Source organism: Neodiprion lecontei, chromosome 3, assembly GCF_021901455.1.
Source record: "Neodiprion lecontei isolate iyNeoLeco1 chromosome 3, iyNeoLeco1.1, whole genome shotgun sequence".
Classification (NCBI taxonomy): domain Eukaryota; kingdom Metazoa; phylum Arthropoda; class Insecta; order Hymenoptera; family Diprionidae; genus Neodiprion; species Neodiprion lecontei.
The window spans coordinates 6,091,057-6,117,361 of NC_060262.1; the positions used below are offsets into that span (position 1 = coordinate 6,091,057).

Consider the following 26,305-nt stretch of genomic DNA (forward strand, 5'->3'; position numbering starts at 1 on the left):
CGCGTATCGCATTGTCCGCTAGTGTTTCATGGGACAGCCTTCTCCGCAGGCGCTGTCGCTGCAAGTAAGAAAATAATAAACGTACGTCCCGCGACTTCATTGTCCGCCTCTGGTGCTGTTTCATGCCCCGTTCACTTGTCAGGGTCCGTGATGCTACCGTCTGGTCATCCTTTTCCTCTCACCGTCCGTATATCATTTCGATAATATCGAGTATCTCCTGACATCGTTGGAGACCTGTCGAGTCTGAAGATCATTCTGACGTCATCTTGCCACAAGGTAAATCCACTGATTATTTTTCACAACGTTTTTAATGAATTGGCTTAATTTTCTTTTCCGCGGCGGGGGATTTGAATGACAACCCAGATCCCAGTGCCAGATAGACGGCTGAAGAATCAACTTGACAAATTGTCGTTGAGTAATCACTTTTGGCTCCTTTAGGAAGGCTAACCATGATTGAGGTCAGGTCTTCACTTGACTTTGGCATCTCTGTTATGGCTAGGAAGCCTTTCGCGTGTCGTTGGTTACAATTCTGACGAATTAACACACCTCGAGCTATACGATTTCTTCAATTGATCGACTTGTATTCTGCTAAAAGAGGCACCGTCAACATTCATCGTCGCCTCAACCTGGCCTGATTACCATCGTGTCGGAGGATCAATGAGGATAGAAGAACGAAAAGCGTTACCTTTTTTTTTTTGTTCACCCGTCCACCTGTTTTCTGAGACAGCATAGCTGATTACGAGATGAGAAAGTGAAACGAATAGAACAGAGACGAAGACGTCCGTCTAGGAGGACAGGAGCACAAAGAGTCGGCGAAAGGAAGCCGTGAGAGATAATGGAAGCAAGGCGAGTTAACGTGCCGTGAAATCCTTGCGGCACGCGCCATTACGCCTGGTTCGTCTTCTTCATCTCCGCCGTTCTCGTCCTCGGACTCGTTCGGAAAGCACGGGCCGACAGACCCAAAATCCATGTCATCCGAGGCCCCGTTAAACGCACGCGCCTCCGGCAGTCACCGGCTTGTTGGACCCAATGAAATGACCTTATGGTGTAAATTATGGATTCCATGCAAAATACTTCGCGCATCCTCGCGCGATTCTCCATTTTCCCTCGGTCATCCTTCGATTCCAGCCCAAGGTTCTACACCATTGACCGTCTCGGGTGTGCATTAAGGGGATGTGAGGTGTGAAGGAAGCCCCGCTAGTGTCGCTCGTAGAATGTAATCCTAGATCACCCTTGTTAAGGTTTTACACTTTTACGCGTTGCCTCGACACCTTCGTGCGATCATCGTCCATGTACGCTTACTTCGTCGCAACTTCACTGTTGGAATAAATATTTCGTTGAAATTGACATGGTCGGACATTCGGCACTTGGGAACAATCGTTTAGAAAACTTCCGCGCGAATGGTGACCTTCTCTTAATGGAGGGTAGAATCGTAAGTGAAAGTTTGATCACACCGCATTACAGACTGAATTTCTACCTAGTGGACAAAATGATGACTCTCCATCAAAAGGTTAAAACATCATTCGGAAGGGTTTCTTCACGGTTCTATCGGAAGGTCATTATAGCAGTGAGACAGTGTGATCTTAAAGCGCATAAAAGTTGGATCGTGGAACAATAATCGATTTGAAATCAAGCTCAGACAGCTTTCAGTGGTTTTACAACCGTTCTCAGGTAATGGAACCACCAAACGATGACAGTGACGAGCGAACGTTGCGGTAAAAAAGTTGAGGAATGTTTTCATCCTTTAATCTATACCTTGTAAAAGACTCCGATATCTGTAAACGGTGTCCGAAACGATGCTTGGCTCGTTCTCTCTGCACCGGATACCGAATCGATGAATTGCTGTTTCTGGTGCCGGGCTTTGCCACGTACGTTGCTGGGAGGCTGGGAAAACAATTCGTGCGGATGTGAAAATAAACGAGGGAAGAATTCGGCCTCGGTTTCGTCAAACATATAGCCAGATCCGTTCTATCCAGATCCAGGTCTCTGCGCGGATGGTAACATGGTCTCCAACATCCCGGTGGTTAGGAATATAACATCCAATTAATCCAATAGCCACCGTGTGGCTCCGGGGCCCAGACGATGGCTATCGGGACTTGTGACGGGCAACGCTGAAGTGAAATTCGGTTTTATTCCACCCATGAAACGCCGTGACCCCGTGGCTTATGACTGCTTATCGCGAGTGATCAAATTCCAACGATTGATGAGCGCTAAGGTGGATCTATCACCGTTCCTCGATCAGCGGAGGACCTCGCAGTAGTCTCCCGGATTCTGGGAGTGCCCATCGGTCCAAAAGGACCAGACGGAAATTGAGCATGGTACCAAAACAGAATGGTAAAAAGGCAAAAGAAACGGTGAGCAAGTAAAATAAAAGGAGATCCAAGAGGAGGAGAGAAGTCCAACCGCGGTCCTCGTGAGGTCCGTGTCCGCCGGTTGGTTCATGCTGGGTGAGTTATGATGACTGATTTCACAGTGACTCTCATCCGAGATGCGCAGAGCGTTGGTATACGGCGTCTAGAAAGCGGAAACCGAATATGCATTCACTGCTAGACGATAAAGGCTATTGTTTAAAGTCCCTACGGCCATACGATGAATATGCTTGCAAGCTCGAAATGGAACGCGTGCCGGAGTTTAGTCATCTGCAAGATGTTAAAAGCATGGCTGATATCTCACGCCCTACCTTCGGATCCCGTTGCCAAAGATAACGGAGATTCGCGTATCCTGCGTTTCATGCACACGAGCAAATCTCAGGCTCACGATAAATCCGCGCCCGTTTACTTTGGCTGAATTCAGACGCGTACTTTTTTTTCAGCTTTTTAAATTTAACCCGCACCGAATTCCTTCAGCCTGATTACGGATTTGGTACGTGCGGCTCGATTATTTACACTCCGTTTTTTCGTGCACACGATGTTACGGAAACTGATTTCTTTTCTGGGATCACAAAGAGAGTTGGAAACTGTAATTGGGACTGGTTACGTATTGCACACATAGTTTCAATCGAGTGACGACTAGTCTGTAAATTCGGACATGAAATTGAAAGTAATAAACGCAGAGAATCAGGTGAACTAAACGATTACGAATTTTGAATCTATGCGTCTCATAAGTGAATTCGAGAATGCCGAAAATCTTTTTAACAAAATCGATAGTTAGTAACCGTACATATTTATAGCATCATTTTACGAAATCGAGAAAAATCATCAAGGAAGCTAAATGATGAACGAGTCTTTGAATACTTGGTTCGATTATTCAAAGTCGATATTTTGTGCACTTCGAAAGCTCATTGCAATTAAACAATAACGCTGTATCTCTCAGGTATTTCACACGGCTGCTGGTATTCTTAAGAAGAAAATACACAGACTCCGAAAAGAACGCGAGGAGCTGTTTAAAGCTTACGGAAAACAGAATAAGGGAATGAAATTCGTAAACTCAGCCCCGAGTCCTGAAAGCTCTTTCAGATCCGATTAAGAACTCGAAATCTCTTCGTCTCTTGTTCTCGGTGGAAGAAGAGTAGGAGTTAATGCTTTGGATAATCGCGATTGTGCAGAAGCGGGGGAAATAAGTGTAAGACATGATCGTATTGTGAATATGGTTTATTCCGAGTAAATGATCGACGAAGGGGTTTATATACCCGGAGTCAATAAATCACGGCGACAAGGATTGACGAGCCGGGAGACAGGGCACGCCTATTAACGGATGCAGCGCGAAACACGCGCCCGGAAAGACTGCAGACGTTGATTTACAGACCCCTGTGAAATGTAAGCGGAATAACAATTGACTTTATGGCTAAACGCGACTCGGAAGACGCGTTCGAAACGATTGTGAAAAAGAAACGCAGTTCATTAGCGACCAGAAATCAAAATCGATGGTTGACTTTCCTTTGATACTCTCGTACAGGCACGTGTTCTTGGCAGTAGCGAATTACGCAACGGACGAATTTCTCCGTAACGTAAAAAACATGTATTTATTTCATTCTCTTTCTTCCCTTTAACGCGATGTAAATTATACCCAGAATCGGATTTTAATTCGTTTTATAGGCATACTTTATGCAACACGGCTATTAAGAATCTGCAAGTTCTGGGGAAAAAAAATAATCAATGTCAGACTTAAAAGTCGAGATTTATCGCACATTTAAATATTTTGCTCCGAGTCTTTGCCGTTTCGACGAAGCGAGAAAATAAAAACTTTGTCGTGAAAAAACACAATTTCAGATTATAAAGTCGAATGAGCGCCAAAGAGGCTGGGCTTTTATTGACCGAATGAACACATTCGCAGATTTATACAGTAATTAGGTATGCTAATTAGGAAAAGAAGCATGCGGCAGGTGCTACAACGTCGATTAATTTTATGTTAGAATGTAATTAAACTTTACTACAGGTGTGAAAATCTACCAGCTTACGCAACGGCGAATTGTACAATTCTGTTCAAACTCGGTTCTTACTACGAGCCGAAATAACGCGAAATAAATCAATCAAATCAATCTTGTGAATCGATGCATCACGCAGATCGACAAGAATATCTTTTGTTCGACCATCCGAAATGGAACTGCGCGTTGTTCTAAACAGAATATCTCTTAACACAGAATCCAAATTTAACGCCAAAATGTTTGGCACGTTTGTGTATTTTTTTTTTCTTTTTTTCCGCTCGTTCTACTTTACATTTCGTTTAAATCATTGGCAAATCGAACACTGTACCATTATTACATATCATTTTGAAAATCATTGAATCGAAGGAATTAAAATGTTTAATATTGGTTTGAAAATTTATTGTAAAAAGCAACAAACTAATCGTGAGTTTTTATTGCTATAACTGGTGAATGGACGTATAGAAACCATTCAAATAAAGCCAAAAATTCTACAAACTCGTTCCTTTATTGTTTCACAACATCAATTCATCAAAAAGAACCAAACTCAAGCTAGGGAATTTTTGCTTTCAAATTCGGTTTTTGCGTTGGAAAAATCAATTTACAGAAACGAATATATATATATTATACATTTAGTAATGTGAATTTACTCATGTTATCTTATTCTGGTTGTTAATAAACATTATTTGCTTCCACAAAAGCAGTTTCAATGATTCTAACCTCAATTGGTGAAAAAGAACCAGACTTAAGCTAGGGAACTTTTGTGTTTCGACTTCTAGGGTGAAAAATCAATTCAACGAAACCACCAATGGTCATGATTTTTACCGCGAATACATTACCAGTATTAATTCGGTTATCTTGACTTATTCTAATTCATAACAAAGATTACTAGCAGACCGATAAATGCATCTACAGTGATTTTTCTTGATTCTAAACTTGATTGGTACAAAAAAAAAACAACCACCATCTTACTAGGGACTTTTTACCGGCAAGTCCGAACGACCTTCCAGATTCTTTATCGCATGTAACTCATAACCTTTGAATAATGGTCCCTTTTCTCGAGATAATCGAGTACGATCGAGACACGTAAAACATGACTGGCGTGAACAGAGAACGCGTCGTTTCTCAAGGCGTGGCGAGGCTCATGAATCATGCATAAATTGAATTTCATGTGGGTCAAAACCGCTGTATCGCGCTTCGAAACAAGACGCCGAGGCGTCGTTCTGTCATCCCGTACTTATTCGTCCGATCCGTTCAACACAAGTGGATTCTATTTACGGATTAACACATTATAATATCCATCCAAGAGAGGAGCCGAGTTCCTCGTCCAGAGTCTCGACGACACTCAAATGCGTATACCTACCGTTTAATTTATAACTTCATCAAAGAAAAAAAACGACACAAGTATAAAAATTCCACCGAGTCGAAAGTACGTCCTGGTAAAGATTTGCGTCCGCACGTTTGAGAACGGGTCCGTAAACGCCTCCGGATGAATAATCAATCACCAATCGTTATGTACTACTTGTGCAGGTATTTGCCTTGAATCATTGCCAAAAATTACCCGTCCAAGTCAGTCACTGGTTTAAAAAAAGAGAAAAAAAAAAAACCTAGAAATCTAATTGGGAATTCACTCGTCTCGTTTCTTTTTCGACAATGCTTTCATTGTTCCTATTTTGAATAACGATATCGACGTAGCCGTTCGTTTTGTGGCAGAATTATTAGTACCTTATTAAAATCTGTATTATTTATATATTTTTTATTTTTTTTTTTTTTTTGTTTTTTTACCTCTTCGTCTTCTCTTTTTGTTTTATTCTACAATACTTTGGACAAACTATGTGACAAGAATCTTATTCGGACTCTGATGAATGTGTTGAACGTTTCGAGAGATCCAAGATACGTGCTGCGGTATTACGGAGTTGTGTTGAACGCACGCACACCTCTTGTTCATCATGCGTTATAATATTATACGTGCGTATACGGATAATATCGTGGAGTGTGTCCCCGAGATTGTGAAACATCTTTGGCTAACGAACTCAGCAGACCGGCTGCGCTTGTGTTTTCAATTTACTTTTCTTCGTTATTCGTCGAGGCGATAAATCCTCTGCCTGTGAGAGAAGAGGGCGAGGATATATAAAACGGCGGAGCTAATCAGCGGATTAATTAAATATTCCGAAACACAGAGAGAGAGAGAGAGAGAGAGAGAGTGAGACACAGAGAGAGGTAGAAAGAGAGAGAAAGAGAGAAGAAAAAAAAAAAAAAAACAAGCACGAAGGAGGCGAAGGGAGATTAAGGTGTGAAATTCAAGACGTGAATAAAGTGTCATGCGATATACCGTGTAGGATACAAAATTTATACAGTTTTTGTTTTCTCCCAATAAAATTTCTACGAGCCGGTGCACCGATGCCGATGGCGCTGCTTCTGCTGCTGCAACGTCCTCCGGCGGACCAACGATGCTCAGGGACAAACCAGAAAATCAAGATTTAAGCCAAGCCCTCGAATTCTCGGGAACGAAGTCCGATCGTCGTAAAGTACCTGCGTAAATCTAAAACAACCGACCGACGACGAATTACCGGGCTTGTCGCCAATGTAGACGACGATTCCTTGTATATATATATATATCCTGGGATTCACGCCTGCCGAAAACGCTGAGATCGCACCCTTCTTTTTTTTTCTCTCTCTCTCTCTCTTTCCCTCTTTTTTTTTTTATGTCGAATTTTTTGTGGATAGTTTTATTCCCGTATATTTCGGTCTTATTATCATGCATATGGACTTCAACCCGGACATAATTTGCATACATTAGCATCAAATACGAGTAACCGTAATTTCTTTCACGCCAAATTACACATTCGTTCGCATGGTTTTAAATGAAAATAATTAATAATCTTGCTAATTGCAGTCGTACATCTTTTCAGCTTCTTAAGCTGTACGGCTGCGGTTCGTTCGAATAACGCCAGCTGCCTGGATTCAGATTACGCTATGATTTCTTCATCACTCTTCATTTTCAACTCTGATTCGTGCCAGCGACATCAATACCAGGCTCTTCGTTCACAAATTTATGCTTAATTAAACAAAATTTATGCACCTTACTTGTCTTAAGAGATAAAAAGCAAATTTAACATCTTGTAAATTTGGTGGAATTTAAAAAACGAAAGGTCTTTGAAGAAAGAAAAAAGATCGGTCGAGTAACGTTTTTATCTTGTCAAAGAGCTGTTTGCGTTCAATTATAGATACCAAATGACCTGAAATCGAATCATCGGTCAATCCGACGACCAGTGCTCCGTATTTCGATGTTGAATCGAATTTCGAACGACTACGGACCGGCTATTAGAAATAATTCGTCTCGGATTGTAAGCTCAGTTTTCAATCTTCAGAAATAGCGTTGATCTCATCAGAGAATGTTAAGTAAAGTGCAGGGAGTATATATGAAAGAACAAAAAGGAATATGATTCCACTCTGTCTGAGAATAAGAGTCGATTTTAAAGGCTTCCGTGTACCTCGTTAAGTTAAATTGAAAAAGAAAAGGATGAAAAAAAAAAAAATCAAAAGAAAAAGAAACGGAAAGAAAATGAAGGGGAGAAAATAAGAAAGAAAAGAGGAAAACTTTTTCAAGCGCCCCGAGTTTCACGATTACGCGCGTTCAATTCAGCATTCAGATTGGTTTCCTTTGTTCGTCGAAGGATTTTAATTAATTCATCGTATATATTACATACGTACGAGAAGGATCTAAGTTGCGTGCCGCCATGGCGCACTTGCGAACCGTCAGAGCTCGAGCGCAAGTGTTGATGCTGCGTTTCAGCAAACTCCGGCCAAAATTTGTTTTCACAACGAACGAGAGGGCGCCGACAAAATTCCGTACCAGCGAACGCGCCGCAACTTGATTGGAACAAGAAAAGAGCAAACATTCATTAAAATCGCGTCAATACTCATGGGGTTGAGTTTATAATCCGCGCGCAAGAGCATCGAGCTATTTTGAAACGTCTCTCACTCTCTCCCTTTTTTTATTTTCATTTTTTAACTATCGTAAATACCAATTAGCATAAGTTTTACTTTATTTAAATTATTGTTGACTGTATTATTATTTTTTATTGAGGTTTCACTTTGTTGCATTTTTAAATTTCGACTTATGGTATGAGCACGTCTTTACTTTGTAAACGTGCGAAGCGACTCGCTTTTTACAATCCGGGCAACCATAATCTCCAAACATTCGGTATATCTTTTATTTTTACGATTGCCTGAACTATCAATGACCTTGAGTCCTCAGTCTTATCAATAAAATTCTCTCTCCCTCTCTCTCTCTCGTCTCCTTCGGGATTCTGGGACCTCAGAGTGGATGAGCCGGCGTCTCGAATGACTCAACGAAGAAGCGGTTCGTCGGAGAAACCTCTTGAGCCGAACACCCCGCGGTTGATCGAAGTCGGACTCCTCCGATGAGCCTCGAAGAGCCAACATGATCCCACATGAATTATTTAGGGTTGAGAACACGGCGCGTCACGTAGCATTCACGAGTACCTTCACAGTGTTATTTTAATTCGTGGCATATTTTTATATTCAAATACCATTCGGAAGAACGCTTCGAAGTTCTATCTTTGATCTATGGTGTGCGGGAGAGCTGCTGCAACTGCCCGATGGTCACCGTGGGTGCAAGCCATTCGAACCAGCTGCACATCGGTTACGTTCGAAACGGTACGAGCACGGACCGAAAGTGGCCAAACAAATTTCGGATTCTACCCTCGTTCACGAACCTTATACGAGATGTTTTCATACCTGCGGTGTTGTTCACATGCCACTGCCGGGGGAAACTCTTATCCTCCTACCGCGCAATCCCCTTCTTCACTCGAATATTTATTCCGTTTATCCGTCCGAGGGACCGCACTTCAGGGTCATCGGCCCGAAGGAAAACCTAAATTGTCAGTAAAAGAGTGAAAAGAATATTCAGAGAACCTCTGAACGCACATAGACCATTTGAGATAACAGTGTCTCTTTTCTTATTCAACGCACTGTTTAATGGTTCGGTTCCGTTTCGATCAGCCAGTGAATTCGTTTCGTTAGCGTGTTTGGAAGTAGTCCGAGTCTGTAGATCAACCGATCTCTTGACAGGGACCATCAACCTCGTTTCGAGAATTAGGAATTAGGATTCCTGGCGAGTGGAAATTGTATTACGATCCGAAGATCGCCTCTGAAGATCGGACTTGTTCGAATCCATCAGCACGGACCCACTTTTCCCGAGTTCCTCTTCCTCGTCTTAATGCTACTTGTCAGGTTTTTTCTAATCTCCAACGTGTCACCCAGTTGTTGTGATCAGGATCTCAATCCGTAGCGTCGTCCAGAAGTGGCTTGCGGTAGTATAATATGAGCGGTGAGCTTAAAAGCAGGTCTTGACTGGTCCGATGATGAAGGACTGTGGCAAGGCCTGCCCAGTGAGAGAGAAAATGAGAGCTTGCTGTGGAAGACGGACGAGAACCTGTGGATACTTTTTCAGGGCTTCCATCTCTTAAGCCTCTTGATTTGCCGGGATTACGCGCGACGTCATGCGAGCTGCGCCTCGAAGGAAACCAAGATGCCTCTTACAGAGTAAATAGAATGGTTATGTGTGCGCGCGTGTAAGTTAACCCGCAATCTGGTTTATCATCGCGACTCATGGATCAGGAGATCTTATTTAAGGGGCACTGATTATGCCTCTAACGAGGAAGCCGCGACGAATAAGAATGACAATGAATTCACTTCGCTCATGCCAGGATGAGCTAACTGCAAAAGAATCTGTGGAACAACTCTCTTCACGAAGGTTTATTTATCCTCAGGGTCAAGTGGCGAGAATTTCTTTAAGAGAATAATCACGTCTAAAGAATATCATACATCGGAAGAGTATGAACATTCTCCCAGCGCTACTTCTCTGGCATTTGGTTTTCAATTTTTACCAAGTCTGCGAGTTACGATTACGCTAACGCGTTTAGAAAAGGACGCATTCCATCGTATAAAGTTGTTAGTAGAGGTAATCGTCAATTCTGAATTAGCTAATTAGGAATTATTCTCCCACGATCTGACCATGAATGACAGAAAATTGAATCGATTGACCAACACCTGCTATAGATTTCACTACTTTGTTGCCCAGGCGAAAAATTGGGAGTCTGCGCCTGAAACGCCCCAACAAAAGTTCATTCGATTTGCATGAAAATTGGTATCCTGGGGTTTTCAGGGTCGCTGATTTCGAATATGATGTCAACGATGTTGAATTCGTAGTATCTGAGGCAATATTAACAACCCGATTTAAGTAATTATCAATTTTTGGCAATCGCTTGGAGCTTCCATAAGCTGAAATTAGCAAATCTAGAATGACCAATCAATATTACGAAATGATGAACAAACCACCATCACAGTTTTTATAAATTGACTAGAATCTGATAGGGAAATATGAATTGTAACGGAAACGGTTTACAAAGTTTTCGTTTCCTTTTATCGTCGATGGTATTCAAAGCAGACGATCATCAATACCGATACGTTAGGTCAAATTGACAAGTTGACTGAAACAGTTGTCGATTTGTGACGATGCTCGTGGCTCACCTTTGAAACGTAAACTTCCTTCACGGTAAAAGATACTAACGCCTCTCTGGAATTTTTTCCATTATTGCGAGAGTGCAGCGAGCGGTATAAATGTATTTTATTCATACAAGTTATTTTATACGCGAGTCTCGATTCAATCATACTATATATTTATGGGTATTCATACGTGCGCGGGTTTACCGCAGACGGGTTTCGGGTGAGAACGCAGCGAGTAGGAGCAACACGTTGTGGTAAATTTCAACGTTATGACCGTCTACAATTTTATGGCGAATGGAAGTCTCAGCGACGGAAGGGTGCCCATATTTTCTCAAATTTATGGAGAAGTTACAACTTTATTATTACACAGTCACACACACACACGCACACACGGCTGTGAATAAGTGAACGACTGACTCGACGGCCACCCTCTATCAGCGATCGCAGTCAAACCTTCTCGAATAACATTTCTCCGGGGGGGTCAGATAAAAATCGTTATACCTGCCACGGTCGGATTTTGTTTTAGCCCTGCAGAGTGTTCTTTGACCGCATTTGAAGAGGAGGATTTTCGTGTTCGGTTACAGGGTCAAAGCGCGGACGAGCACCAAGTGAGGAAATAATAAAGCGCGGGAGAAAAGTTGCGTTATTTCCTTGGTAAGGTTCCTCATCCCTCGCGACGTTATTCCGGAAAGAAAATCGACGCCTTTTGCGTCGGCGTCACGCCGCGGACCCAACGCCAATATATTAAAAAGTGACACATGGTACCACGCTTTTTTCAATGCGAGTAATTTGAGTCCTGGAAATATCTACAGGTACCCGTCCCACGTATCGTCCCTGGTGCCTCACCATTTATTAAATCTTATTTCAAGATCTTTTGGATCGTGTTACGCTGCCGGGTGTAAGATGCCTCGCTGTTTCACTGCTGCTGACGCTGCGTCAGAGCAGCGATGAAGACCGAACACTGTGCAGTCCTGCTGCACCCAGGAATGCATCCTAGGCGTCGAGATTTATTTTTCTTTTGTCCCCTGATTTACAGAAGGCTTCCTGCTCCTTGACAGCTGAGTGCTGGCGCATCCGCGATCTTAATAAAAACACCCTACCAACCATTTTACCTTGTACCTTGTCCTACCTCATTTTACTACTCCGGGCGCGTGTCGCTACACCGTTTCCACATTTTTTTCACATACTTGCCATCACCGATTTTTCACACGCTTCAAATTTCACCCTGTAGGTATGGTCGAGAAAAATATTTTTTTGTGATCCCGTTTCAAATTTTGCGGGTTAGGAGCTTCGCGTAATCCGATCTCGAAAAATTACAGATCACTCAAATTGCAAGAATAAAAATCGATAGATGATCTAGTGAGATTTTAAGATTTCAAATTATTGTTACAAACAAATTGATGTGAGAATAATTCTTACCGTGCCGCACTTACGATGTAAGCCTGCATTTCCTCTGATAGAAAGATCTTTTTTAAACACTTCAGATTGACTAAAACCTCTAAAATCTGAGCATTCTAGGGGCTGATCCTGATCCTACAAAACTGCTTACAAATCCTGTAGACCTTGGATGATTGCTGACTTCAAAGGATAGTCCATAGTCACGATTGTTGTGATGAGTCCGTGTAGTAAAACGATTTCGCTGAGACATGCTCGTGCAGCATTGCATACGGTTCAAAGACTCTTCTCCCCTTTTTTAAAGTAAATGTAACGAGTCAGGTGCATTTATTCCATACATATTAAGTTAATGTAACATCAGGTCAACCTGTTAAATGTAGGGACACTAATTTGCTGTACTGTTTGCTGGTAAAGTGTTTCTAATTCAGTCGACATGCGATGCAGGCTTACAAACACGTGGTAATGAACCTAAAAAGGTAGGAACAGCCAGATGCATGGTATCCAACTGTAAATAGGACTTGTGGAAAAGAAGAGGACTTTGTTTATGTCGCTGAAGAATAGCGTTGATAGTCAAAAACCTGTTCATTTACAAAAATTTGGCGACGAAATATTCACTGTGTGAGAAAATCAGTGACGAATCACCGAATTTATGTCGAACAAAAAATTTGGGAATCCGGGACAAAAAGTATTCGTTATCGCATCGGTGATTCTACCGCGGACAAGTTTCGCTCTTATCCGTTTCATTCTGTGTATACAGAGTAATAGAAAAACGGAGTAGCGATAATAAACGGTTCAAGACCCAAGGGCTGTGCAGCGACGGTTTCTCCATTCAAAAAATACAACCACTGTCAGAGTGACACAGTATGTACGGTATTTTCCCCGAATCTTTTGGAATTCAGCTTGGACGTACACATGAATGAAACATATAAAAAACAGTTTCAATTCCTGACGAGCTCCGACGAGTGTAAAGTTTTCGAAGGTCGTACGAGTCGTATAAAAATGACAAATTAGGGTAAAAATAAGGGGGGGGGAGGAGAGAAAGTGGCTCGTATGTTTGCAAACTTCTGTGAAACGTCAACTAGCTGGATGGGTGGGTCGACCATACCCACCCGACGATATCCATGGACGGAAGTCCTTTTGTCCCTAATGAGGAAAAAGGCAAGCGTAAAATAGGCTCCTTTACGATGGGACTTGGAAGGACCGTCCAGCAGTCAAAGGCTCGCCCAGCAGGGGACTTGAGACCTCGAACAGAGAGTCCCGAGGTACATTCTCGTAAGACTGCCGTGTTCTTTCACTTTTCAATTTTTTTCTTTTTTTTTATATTTTTCAACTTGTGTGTTTCCAGTGCGGTCGTATTATTTTTCCTTCAAGCTCTCTCCTCCTCCCTTCCGTCCTTCCGAAATTCACGAACATCGCGTTGCATCGAAGTTGCGATCGATTCCAGGAATTCGTAGAACCGATCGGTGTGAGAGACGTGCATAGCGTATAGAGATATCGTGTTTTCGGATGCCTCCGGATAGTAGGAAGCAACCAGTCGGAGCGAATCGCACCGTGTTTCCCCCGGCTTGATAACAATGCCATCCATCTATCGCTGAGACAGTATCTACACTGATGTGACTAGGTGTTCCGCATGTGCTTGGTGGGTGCGTGCACACACCGGCGTTCCAAACGGGTGCGTTATCTCTCCGGCTCCGACCACCGGGCCAGGCGAGCAACGCCGCAACGCCAGGCATACCAAAGGCCAAGACTGCCATTCCCGGTGCCAAGAATTCGTCGACATTGATTTGTCAAATTCTGGATCAGACCGAGGCGATTGGAAGAACCTCTGCAGCTGCATTTCCACTAGTGGTCTAACGAATGTAAATTTTTAAGTAGTCGCGAATGCGAATGCGAATGCGAATATACATTTTTAAATCTTAGGCCACATCTCTGTGGCTAAAAGTTGACGATTGATTGACTGACAGGTATACCGTGCAAGTCGCACGCACACGTTACCGTCATTTGCATCTTTTACCGAAAATTGCCGAGCTGATCCGAACCAAGGATGAATTGATAATAGGAATTAATTAATTTTGAGGTTAGGGTGTGATTTAAACGTGAACATCAATTTTTAAAATAAGAGTTAATTATTAAACTGATGTTTTTTTTTCTTATTTAATGTTATTTTCACGATTCTTATAAGCAAAATATAAAGTAGTAGTGACAGTCGAATTTGCAAATTATTTATTATTATTATTGCGAAATTCCAAATAACTGTATCCATATACATATTTCTGGAGAAAATATTGGAGTTAAAATATTAGCCGAAATGCGGAATGTCAATCAATCTTTTCAGTTTATGATCCCGTCTGAATTCTGAAACGATGTCTGATTCCTGCAGTTGACAGTGAATTGTGAGTTCAGTTTCAGAAGCCGTAAATCCTTGTTCGAATCATTAAATTTTCATTCTTTGTCGGGAACGTATAACTCAATTTGTTGGGAAATAATTACGTGACGTACCGACTGCAACCTACAACCCAAATTGTTGTCCATTTGTCAAAGTGAGCTCAAACCGTTCCCCTAATTGCTGGATGAAATAAAATTAATTCGTAAATGCAGATAATTTTTATACTGTTAGAGAGGTCGGATGAAATTCGCTACAGACATGGGAACATTGGATACCTCGCAATTTGCCCCCGCCGTTGTAGAAAATCGAGTTAGCTTAGCAGCTTCTTAAGATAAATTGGTTCCGACGGATTTCTAAGGCGCAGGTTTCGCTTCGGTGGCGTCGTCGCCCTGCACAGTGTCGGTGTTGCGGGGACATTTCAGGACTGCCTTTTGTGGCCCAGGGTGGCACTCCCCGGGGTCTTGGGCTCGTTGGGTCTGCCCTCCAGCCCTCTGGATGCCCTGAATGTCAACCGTGACCCAACAATAGAGAGACTCGGATGAGGGGCTCGGCTTTGCAGCCCCTCTTCCCTCACTCCTCGACCAGTTTCCGCATTAGCTACTACAACGTGTATAATACAGTATTCAATTTACTTTCCGTTCATGGTATCCGTTGTGGAGAAATAATTTCTGTCAAATATATTACATCGCAGTGTTTTCACTGTGTTGAAATTCTTTGCTTCAGAAATTAATACGCGTTTAAAATCGATCTTGCATTTCGTACACGTTCATCGTCCATTACGAACCTCTGAATGAGGTGTTTGGAGTCTCGCTAGGCTCTTTGAAACCCGTATAAGTCCCGTGAAAATTCATCTTGATGATCCTTCAAATTTGTGGAAAACCCATGAAATCCAATTTGTGACTTCAGAAAGTCTCGTGAAATCGTCTTTAACTTGTCTATGTGACTGAGGTGCAACAGCCTTTCCAGTTGATCAGTTGGGTAGAAGTTGAAGGTGTCGCAGAATCAACTCTTCCAAAAAATGGTTTCCGGATGTTTTCGTCGCACCTTTAGTTCCAACCTTCCAAAGTTGCAATTCCGACCCCACAAATTGTTTCACCGTGTATTTCCGGGTCGTTACTCGGCAGGTTCCACCACCAGTAGATGCGTTACATTAACAACCCAGAACTTGACTTGGTACGGTACCGCAAACAATGCGTGGCTTCTCTCCCTCACAGCTCGGAGTCACTATACTATACGGTCGTTGAGAGAGTGTGGAATTATTATACTGTACATAATTTTCGTACAGACTGCACCTAACGCAATGTATAAAATACTCACTGCAGGTAGACGCCGCACGCCAGCTGCACTGTACCGATAACCAACTCTCGGAGTCTCGAAACTTTGCCAATTAATCTCTGGATCTATCCAATCTCCGGCCGAGTTTTCGCATGTAGACGGGCGTCAAAAAGCTTGTATGAGAAATAAAAAAAAAAAAAACGACAAAGAAAAAGGGAAACGAATGAGGGAAAAAATGTAAAACCGTCGAGAACCAGCTTACAGACAATTTATTTCATCTCGCCAGGCGTTCGGTATCGTAATTGGTAATCCCGATGTATTTCATTATGGGAAAAATGAAACTTCAAACTTATCAACAAATGTATTTCTATGTTCGAGATGGTTATTTTGAACAACTCGCAACTTGGTCAACTTCAGCTTCACTCGTTAATTACGAACAGGACTGAATCAAAAGATAGGAGAACAGAAAAAACAGTTATTTGCACAATGATAAGTGAACACGAATGAAATAACATCTCTATGTGTTAGAAATGAATTTTTACTGTGAACAAATTTGAGGAGCACAGAGCTAACATAAATATCGACAATTTTATAAAAGGTTTCATAGTTGGAAGTTCAAGTATGATTAAGATCTCGTGTTTTTGATCCGATTTTAATATTTCTTGCCCTCGCTTTATCAACCATGTAGATTAATCTTTTCATACATTTTTGTTGAAACGCATTTTTTTTTTTTGACGTTTGGTCAGTGTGACTTGTGCCTACCAATTAGTATACAAATTGAGATTCGACGACGCGTCGTCGGTCGGGCTTCGGAGTTTTCTGGCCATTCGTGATCAAAGCGATGGTTGAAAACTGTCGACTTTCCGGAACGTCCGGAACGGCTCTGCGGTATATCGCCAAGAAGGGTGCCAAGTCCAAGGGTGGACCTCACATGACGAGGCATGCATGACAATGGGTTGCGTATCTACCAAACTCCTCGTCCGCAATCCTGCAGCTCCGGGTGATGTATAGCCGAGTCCTATTTGCGGGACTCTAAAGTGGAAACAATTCCATCAGGAGACAGCTTCGTCGGTCAGACTAGGCCGACTACCTAACCAGAGATCAAGTCATCTGGCTTCGGGTCACCAGGAAAACTACCCCCTGGCGCGAGGGCCCAAATATTTGTCCGATGGCTCGGAGGATAGTCGAGGAGGAGGCTGGTCGAGGGTTGGATGTTTTTTGTCCCTCTCGAGGCGGGCGCAGGGTGAAAGAAACGGTCTGTAACTGCCGCCCGGCCTGCAGGTTTCGATTAGAAATTTGTTTATTTGGTGTCTCGAGTGTGCTGCATGTACGAGGGCCGCCTTTTATTCTATTTCGTTTTATGTTTTCTCGTATTTTTTTTTCTATCTATCTGTCTATCTCTCCATTTCTCTTTCTCGTTTTAACAGTGAGTCGGATTTTTTTCTCGTTTGTTCAACCCGGAGAGACAAAAAGTATCGAAGAATAGTCTAAAGTAAAAATCTTCCCGCGCACGCCATGTAGATATGTAATGCGGGGGGCCTTGTGCTGTAAGGAGGCCTGTTTAGTGTTTATCATCTGCGTGATTTAAGAAAGCCGCTTCGGCTGACCCGAAAGGCTGAAAGGATAATGACTCGTATTTGCGTTTGGTGAAAGTGTCCAACTTATACGATTTCAACAATTCCATCGAAGATGAATATAGTCTAGAAGCACTTTTACGTACTTGGCGTACAATCTTTTGATTCGCAAATCGCGGGTTGTGTTTTTTTTTTTTTTTTTAAATGCCTCGGGTACACGTACAGCCGTTCCTAATTCGGCAAACCAATAACTTTCACATCTATCTTGGAACACAATTTTAATTTACGCACATAGTCAAAATGATTCGATGTTTTTTTCTTCTTACTTTTTTTTCACTTTTTTCTCGACCAGCGTTAACGTTTGTAACCTTTGAAACTAGAGTGAAAACCTTACATCAAAAAAATAAGCGATCATGTGTGTAGGTAGTAATTATTTGGATTTAATGTTCAAAGAATTTAATCAAATTTCAAAATATTGCAGAAGATTTCATCGTCGTGAATTTCTGTTTTTTTTCCATCATTCTCATTCAGATCTCCTTAATATTGAGAAAAAAATACATTTAGAAAATATTTCAAAGATTTCAAACAAATATTTATAAGAATACTGCACTCCGGTCGATAAACGATAGGTTGACTAAAACGAGTTGTAGTGTCAATAAATAGGTCGTCGGTCTTGCAGAGTACGGGCTTACGTACCCAATAAGTATGTATGAAATTAATTGCTTTCAAAATTGAGGCACGAAAGCGTACATAATACACAAACACACCTGCGGAGTCAATGCTACCTACGATGTGAGTGTACAGTACTGTGGCTATGAAAAGTTTTATTTTCGTTCGAGAAACAAAATAAAAAATAAATAAAAAACAACATGGCTGAGTGATGAGAAATCAAAAGGAGAGGGTAAAAATGAAACGATGAAGAAAAAAAATACCCACACAAACACACACACACACAAGCCGAGAAAAGTAAGAAAACTAAAAACGAGAAAACAGCGGCGCCGCTTCTGCATTACTATAACCGTGCAGGGAAAAGCATGTATGGTGGATGGAAAGAAGGAGGGTAGAAGTACGTACATGACGTGCAGGTAGGCTTGCCGAGAGGGAGAGAGAGAGAGAGAGTGAGAGGGAGGGGGATAGACGATGGCAGACTGAATACGGAATTACAAATTAAAATGACGGCTGTCTTGTTATCTCGACGCTGGCGACTGGCGTGCACGACGCCCCGTGACGTCACGGGCGTACGGCGAGCGTCGCTCCGTCGCACGGGCGTCTCTCCCACTCCCTCTCCTCTCCTAGCAGGCCGGTCGATCCGTGGCCGTGGTTCGGCACCGGAGACGGCTGGCTGGAGGCTTCAGTGCGTGCGCGACCGTAAGAGAGGCAGCAGCAGCGGTGGCGTCGTTCGGTTGTTTCGCGGTTGTTTGAGAAGTGTGTTTTTCGGAACCCGAGGCTGCGCGGCGCGGCGCGAACTAGCGGCGCACGGGACGGATAATCAAAATATTTAAACTCGCGGGGAAGCCCCTGACTCACCGTGGATTTCGGATAAGGGAGTGAGAAGGAGAGAGAGAGGAGAAGACGCATTTATGAACCTGATTTAGTGCCTGTGTACGTTTAAAATCTCCCGCCGCCCGCGGTGCGGGTTCTAAAAAGCATCCCGGCAAGTTTTAAAACTCAACCCCACATAACCCTGTTTATTATTCTATTTTGATAAACGTGCGTGATAATGGATTAATTTTCTTCAACAACACAAAACCTGTTTAAACAACCCCGCAATTTACACTCTGTGCTTAGCGTACGCCAGTGCTCACCTACGGCACCGGCAACCACACGATAAATTAAGGTGAGATTCTTTGACAATTCTCAATTATTTTAATCTTACGAATATTACAACCTCGCGCAACACGTCAAGGGTTTTTATACGACAACTGTATTCTCTATTCGCCGTGCGTTCTGTCCATTTTTTTTTTTTGTTCTCTTGTTTTCACCCGTTTTTCTGAATTTCAAACTCTTACGCCGTTTCGATTTTCGTTCGAAATTCAAATCAACCGCCGAATTGGAACCACAACCGCCGCACGTGATAGCTTCGATCATTCATCCTTCAGCTCTCGTGTGACAAACGCGAAGGCTCTCCACTCCGGTGTCAGGTCATCAATCTTGGTCAAACTACATTACACTTTCTTCTCATATCGAGAATTACACGCCACGCTCTTAATTCTATCCCACTCGCCATGGAGTACAAAAATTATACAGTAGAATTTTTTTCATGAACTTTTTATAAATTTCTTTTTCGAATTTAATCGTTATTCGACGAAATTGGATGATTGCTTTTTCATTCCTCGGATTCTCGTACATGTACAATATATTCCTCAATCAATCACAGTTCGAACAAACGGTTTAATTTTTTATTATTTAATTGAAATCGCTTTATTGTACAGATTTTAGTTTAAAAAATTAAAATCATTCCTTTATTTTCGCGGTTATAATAACGACGAGGACGAGACGAGCAGCAATTAAGTTCCACCTTTTCTGCCGGTCGATACTTTTTAACCACAATGTCGTGCAAGAACGAAGACTGATTTACGACGTAATAATTTACATATAATCAGGCCTCGTATCCTGACTCTGTAACTTGTTAATTACATGAAATTGGTGCAAAAAATGCACCCTTACCTTTAATCATACTCATCATCGGTACAAGCCGACAAAAATTTTCTATCGACGTTCTTAAAACTGTCTAAAAGTTCTCGAGTTTCAATTTCACACAGCGCAATTCCTGCGTTTCAAAAAACCGTTCCCAATATGCGTATTTTCATGAAGAATTTCGCTAATTTGACGATCAGTGATTATACTTGATCGTAATGTGGAAACTATTCACGGCAGATAAGATTCGAATTCGTAACTGGAACTCATCTCAATGAGCGATGATAAAAAGAACGATGACACCCGTAGCTATTATCGATCATTGTGAATTACACGAGATTGATCGCATCGAGCCGGGTGGTCTTGATCATATTTTATAAATATCTTTACCGATACGACGAAATCTGCGAAATTATCGGACCACAGTCTCAACACTCCGCGTGATTGATTTCCGGCGACCTTGCAGCAGCGATTGCAATGCGAGGACCCCTTTCCGTTCTAATTTCAACGCTTATCGCTCCAGATATAACGACTCATTTGTGCGATCGATGTACGCATATTCTTTTCTCAGCGTCGCAGAATGCTGAAAAATATAAACGCGAAAAATTAGCTAGGGGTAAAAATATGTAACAAGAAACGCAGAAACCCGTTTTATAGAACGTCGACAAAAATTGAATAGATCTAAGTATATAAAAGTCAAAATATAGATGAATCGGTATAATCTTAAGATATCCAAATTTTGAAATGTCGTATAGACTAGTTTTTTCTCCCGTCTTTCAAAGTTCGGCATTGCGTTGTAACCTGAATATAAAATAGTTAGGCAAAGGTCCGGTTGACAAGTTAGACAAACATGTTTACGAGATGTCCTCTCTAAACAACAAACATTCTATGGCCGACGGCGTCGGTTCATAACGATACGCTCACCGTGAAGAAATGTAAAAGTCTATCATTCGTTAATAGACACAATTCGTTGTAACACGGATTCCTGTGGTTACTTTATTCGAAGCAGACGGTCGAGAAGTGTGCCAAAATTGATCGCGACGATTTTTCTATCTTCCGATCCTTCTACGTTTTTAATATTCACCCGAAAACTTGACACTATATGACAATCGGCATGACACGAAGTATGCGAAATGTGAGAACGGCACCGGGCGCGTCTTTTTGCGATTCTCGGGTGATCTTACATCCCGCGAAGATGAAAATAAAAACGGACCGCAATATCTATCACGTACAGCTACACACGTAAATAACCGTATCTTGCCAGCTGACGAGTCAGCAGCCTAAATTTAAGATTCCAGACACGCTCAGGTTGTATTCGTCGATAACACCGCCAATCGGTGATGCCTGATGGTGTGTTTGTTTGTTCGTTAATTGTCAAAGATATACTGCCTCTCGATTATTCCTTCTCCCCCCCCCCCCTTCCCCCTTCTCGCCTTTCCGCATGCCGCTTTATATTCTCAATGCCCAACGCCTCTCGCTGTTCTGCTTGCGAAACAAAATTAACATACAGCTTATAACATGTGGTCTTTTCTACGGTCACGCACACGTCACGGCATTATGCTATACGTACAAGCTTATTTATTTTCAGGCGAAGAAAATGTCTCGCATCGTTTATGGACATAAATAAACCGTTTTATCACTTGGTATAGCGAAATTTTTTATGCGCGCGGGCGTGAATCGCAGAAATTGTTACGCCGAAAAGAAACGTGATTGAAGTTAGCAACGTTGACCCGACGAAACATTGGAGGGAAAAATTACTATTTTCAAGTTTATAGTGACTTTGAAGTTGTTCAGTTTTTCAAATAAGCATAAGTTTTGACTTATTGTGATTCGCTGAATCTCAGGCATTCCTGCAATTGTGAAAGAAAAGATTTTTCGAAACGTTAATCGTTGCAATAACTTTACCAAATTCAGCATCATAAAAAAACTTCACTTCGGACCGTTCGAATTTTCTGGAATTTGGTACGAAATTCAACTCCGTGAAAGTTGTTCTAAAATTGTAAAACAATGAATTTCTTTCCGATGTTTCGTGACGTTGACGTTACTTGCTTCAACCTCGTGAAAAGGAAGGGATTAATAAAATACGATCGCACGATCACGGAGATGATACAGAGAAACTGGACTCTGCACACGTTGTCAGACTTCTGTTTTTTTTTTAGTTTCGATTTATTGAACGCAGTCATGAATATCGAGTGGCTGACTATATTAATATTATTATGAAATGGAACGACGGTGTGCAATTTTGTGTTAAACTAGAAGTGATTTATTGAAATCATACGACTTAAGAATAACACTTGAAGCGAATTCAGGTCACCCTAATAGACATTTTCACTACACGAATTTCAATGACTTGTTATAAGATACGTGATGTGATTTAAAATCGCTTCTTTTATTTATTCGGGCACTTGACGCGCCTTGAAAAAAAAACTCGCTGATACGGTTTCAAGTTATTTTAAGGTATGACATAGGTATTACGACTATCCGCAACTTCAAGTTATACGACTTGAGGAATTAAAATCAATACAAATTTATTAAACAAACCAATTCGAACATGTTCAAGTCAAACCTATGAACATTATCCGATGCGCATTGATGTTTAGCGGAGTCGATTAAACGAATTCAAATCACTCCTTCACACGATTACGTACAAGTAATAGGTATATGATTCAATTCTGAATTGAAACGACTGTCATATGTACGTTGAATCAAACCACTCGAGAGATGTCGTACAACTTGAAGTTACTTTTTGTGAAAGAGAGCTGCCAATCGTCGAATTGAATGACACTATTATTATTGGAGTACAGGGTATGTTTATTGCGTGGAGTTGATTTGATGATTAATAACGAGGCTGAAGTTAGTAACGTTACTGTAACGACGCATACGTTTGTTAAAAATGGTTACTTCGAACCTTCAACAATGTCTGAAACTCAGTGAACCGTGACAAATAAAATGTACCTACTCTTATTTTGCAAAGCCAATACCTTGAAAGTCGTTCTAAATTTTTCCTGAATTTGTCGTTGCGTTAACGTTGCTAACTTCAGCCTCACGATTAATACAACTTGAAGTGGTACCCGACTTCGAACTATCATTCCTTCGACAATATCGATGAACCTGATTCACCAAGTGTTCTAAAATCAATTCCATCAACTTCTTTGACAAGGTTGACACCATTTGTCTTAACAACAACGAACATGTCTTGAAAAGAGAGAGAAAGAGCGCCGATAATAATCGAATTGAATTACACCATCGTAATCAGAGTACACGGTACGCTTATTGCGATATTTCCTGCAGCCATTTCAGACAGACAGACCAGTAGTCCAGTAGAGATAGACATTCAAATGGAAGTAATTACGCGGAGTGATTTTTTTTTTTTTTTTTAAACTTTGGGGGGGAAGGGTGGTGGTTGGAAGTAATTTACAACTTTAGAGCAAAAATTAACGAGTTATTTCAGAAAAACGAAAAACTTGAACTTTAAATCAAGACGGCGGCGAACGCAATTGCGGGATTTTTCCGAAAATCGAGATTTAGACTTCTAACCCCCCCCCCCCCCCCCCCCAAAGTTAAAAAAAAAAATCTGGGCTATGGGACGAGGACTTGATCTCGCGGTTATAAATTCCTCGAGCTCCGCGTATCGGGTGTTGTTTACAACGCGGTTACGCACGTAGTTGCATGCGTAGAGCTCTGCGTGTGCCCTGAAGTTTGATTCACTAGGGCCGAAGGGCAGGGGGCAAACCCGGACGCACGTATTTGGCGTAAATAAGCAATTTGTATGGTCGGATTAGGAGAGCCATCGTCGCCGACGCCTGCCGAATGGGGGGATATATCACCGGACCCCGTTTATGCCGCGAGGATGATGCGAGGAGGCGTGAATTACTTACTCACCGTGTGTGTAAGACCGGGACTGCAGTCGTTAATTGAGGGTCTATTTCCGAGTGGCATAGCCGTTGTTTATAAATTACCCGCCTGAATAGTACGTCCGAAGGAAAGGCAGGAGATGAAAGAGACGACTGTCACTTCGTTTTAATCCCCTTTCGTTCACACATTTTTCAATTTTTAACACTCAGGCCGGAATTTTGTTACTCGGGGAATTTTCGGCTCTCCGATGAGGAACCTGATGTCGGCATTGGATAGTTTGGATGTAAAATCGAACAAAACTGTCAAAATTCGACGACAATGGCCGAAACTTATTGTTACTCCACGGTTTTTGGGGTTTTACGAAGTAACAAAGATCATTTGAAGTTGTAGGAATCTGCGCTGAATTGAATTCTACGAATTTACTTTTGCGATTTCGTATAATTCGTGCCAATTCTTTATTTCTGCATCGAATGAAAATTTTTTGTAGCGCTTTTGGTTGAAATTGCGTAAGGAATGAGACTGTTGAAACCTTTTTTGCGTTTGAAATACGTGGACTTCGATATTTGGCAAAAACACGAAGAATTCCACCGTTTCCGAAATTTTAGGCTCCATTCATCTTCGATCGTTGTTTATTCAAGATTCGAGTTACGCAACTTTTGACGAGCTGCGATGATCTCGGCTGATACCATCGCCGAAGAATCTTTGATCGACAATTTTCAATCAATCAACTAAATTTTTTTCTCTCTTTCTCTTTATCTATCTCTGTTTCTAGGGCTTCTCATTTTAAATTCTATACACGCGTTACGTAGTTTGTTTTTATTCTTTTGTACATACATACATACTCAGGTATATTTATTTTTCGTTATTTATTGTTCGGTACATATGCTTATGCACATGCAACTGTGTGTACAAGTTACAATGTATCGTGATACATATTTGAAAACTCTGCTGGTACAGGACGACGAAACGATTGCCAATATACGACGAAACAAAAGAGAAAAGAAAAGACAGTTTTTAATTGACTCGAAACTGTGTCACTGATTAGAGTGGAAAAAAATTCGATACTGAGATATAAATAAACGTCTATACACTAAAAATGCATTGTTATTATCAATTATAAAGCAATTTCAAGGAAACATCGATTTCAATGAACAAAAATACTCGAGCAATTGTCGAAAATTAATAATTTTCCTCATTTTCTTCACACGGCTGACGACGAGAAACGTTTTTATTAGTGTACAAATTCACGTTTACAAGACTACGAACACTTGTCAAAATCAACAATTTTCGTTCACGCGTTAGAAAATTAAATAATCCGTCCAAATGCGAGCAAAAGTTGAAAAACTGTTCCAACCGCGTACTTTTCACACCAAAGAAAAGGAATGAATGAATAAATAAAAGTCTAACGAACATCATCTAGACATCTTTGATTCATTGTCATAGCAACATCCATCACGCGTTATCTTATCGGGTGTAAAACCAACACCGAAGGAATAGGCATACCTATGCCAGCCAGCATCGTGTGTATCATCACGTTAACTCGCACCAACACGTGGCGACTAATCAACAACCGTGCCTGCAGGCTACTGATCGCTTTATCTCTCCGGCTCTTCTAACCCTTTTAAAGCAATAAAATTTGAACTTCGTTCATAATTCTCATTACCTATATCAATTTATACATATATATATATATATATATATATATATATATATATATATATATATATATATATATATATATATATATATATATATATATATATATATATATATATATATATATATATATATAGAATATAAATAGTATATACTATTTGGAGTAATAAAGTTTGGAGTAATAAAATATTTGTTTTTTTTTGTTCCATCTCACGAACTATTCGTTTGGAAAAAAAAATGTTCGAGAAAATTGTAGATTTTTGAATAAAGAATATTTTAGTTGAAAGAAAAATGCATGATTACATTTGAAAAAACTGGTCCGTCCTCCACAGCATCGCCAACTGTGATGCTGGACCAAAAAAACAAAAAAAAAATCTTCGTGTGTCCCCCTTTGAACCGAACAACTTTTGTAGGACACATTTTCCAATTGAAACGTTAATTCGGCTGAAAACGTGATGCGTATTTTAAATTGGGACACCCGGTATATCCACATGTGTTACATGTAATGTTACGCCGCGTGTATTTCACAATACGAAATGCACTGATTCTGTGAAAAAATAGCGTCGCCATAGTTTTTTTCACTTTTTTTTAGTACCATCGAAAAAAAAAAGAAATTTATTTGTAGGTTTGGTA

At 41.2% G+C, this 26,305-nt stretch overlaps 1 protein-coding gene across 3 annotated transcripts in view; it reads left to right on the forward strand.

Annotated features, from left to right (window-relative positions):
- LOC107220232 (frizzled-2) overlaps positions 1 to 26,305 on the forward strand; it is a 102,683-nt gene that overhangs the window by 47,769 nt on the left and 28,609 nt on the right. The window contains exon 1 of one of the 3 annotated variants that reach the window (XM_015658735.2): positions 18,870 to 19,361. The exons of the other annotated variants lie outside the window; for them this stretch is intronic. The gene's annotated coding sequence lies outside the window, so the exon portion shown is untranslated. Of the gene's footprint in view, positions 1 to 18,869; positions 19,362 to 26,305 lie in introns of those variants that run through there. 3 annotated transcript variants of the gene reach the window in all.